We start from the raw sequence: 1,404 nt of genomic DNA, 5'->3' as shown, positions 1-1,404 counted from the left end.
CTCAATTGGATTGTCAAATGTGTTTTTATATTGTTAAAATATAAGATGCATATATTTATTGAAATGTACTTCGATTGGAAACAAAACAAAAACTGGAAGGAAATCTTATTATGCTCTTGATCAATATTTTTGAAAGATTGTTTGTGCTATTGTTTTTCAAAGTGCAGTTGATAAGTGCCAAATGCACATGTTATTGAATTATTGCAAAGTAAAAACTGTTGCATTTTCTGAGTAATCAAAATTACTCAGTTATTTTGTTGTGATCAGTATATGCATTGCTAACTTTCACAAATTTTAACTCGAGTAACTAGAACTTTGCAAAAGTTCCGTCCAGAAGCCTTTGTGTCGCAAAAACTAGAATTGGAGAAGTTCCGTCCAAAGACCGTTGTGTCACAAACATTTTGTTGAATGTATTTCATGCTGAGAAGTAAAAGGATAATCATATTGTAAATTGCTTTAGGTGAAACATTCTGTCCAGAAACTCGGGTATCCCATGTTTTGGGGTAAATTAAATATTTGTAATGATGTACAAATTCACAGGTTTGGTTACTGTAATTAATTTACAGTATGGTATTTTTTCAACTTTGGAAAATGTTATTCAGAATTTATCAAGTATAATTTTTTTTTTTTGTAGCTGAAAGATGATTTCAGAAATTTATCGTATTTTTAGCTCAAATGTGTGAAATCACATGAATGTATATTCCGTCCACAGGTAGTTGTTACATACTGTGCCTTTTTTAATGTAATAGTGTTAGACATTCCATCCAAAGTTTTGTAAGCGCTTAAAGTTTCAGAAATGTACATTTACTATATTTTTCTGCTATTATAAGAGATAAAACATTCCTGTTAACATTCCCTAACATGAAGTAATACAGTGAAAGGGAGTATTCTTTACATCTGAATTGGATTTAGATCTGAACACTGTAGAATTAATATTTTTTGTCCAGTTCTTGTTTAGGTTGTGTGAATGTGAGTGACTGTTTGGATATCAAGAAATGTCAGTTGAGAAAGCTGTAGAGTGAAGAATTAGATTTGTAACTTTAATTGCATATATGCATTACTTTTACTGTACATTTTATTATACATCTGTACACACATAAAGACTTATTAATGTACCATAATCTAGTGGAGTTAAGTTCTTATCTACCTGTCTGCATTAGGTGAATTCTTTTTAGCTTGTGGTATAAGCTGCATTTTTTCATACTTCACAGCAGGATTAGTACAAGGAAGGCTTTAGCTGTAAATGTGTTGCATTCATAGTGGACATTTATTGAAAAATAAAGACCTTAATATTAATTCTTCGTTTTGCTGTCCTTAGATAAGCTATGCAATGACCAGTATGAGATGGCACATATCTGATGTGTAAATATTTTTATATTTGAGTATATACCATATATTGGATAA

The sequence above is a fragment of the Penaeus monodon genome, chromosome 27 (assembly GCF_015228065.2).
Source record: "Penaeus monodon isolate SGIC_2016 chromosome 27, NSTDA_Pmon_1, whole genome shotgun sequence".
NCBI lineage: Eukaryota > Metazoa > Arthropoda > Malacostraca > Decapoda > Penaeidae > Penaeus > Penaeus monodon.
Note: the sequence above shows the minus strand (reverse complement) of the source record.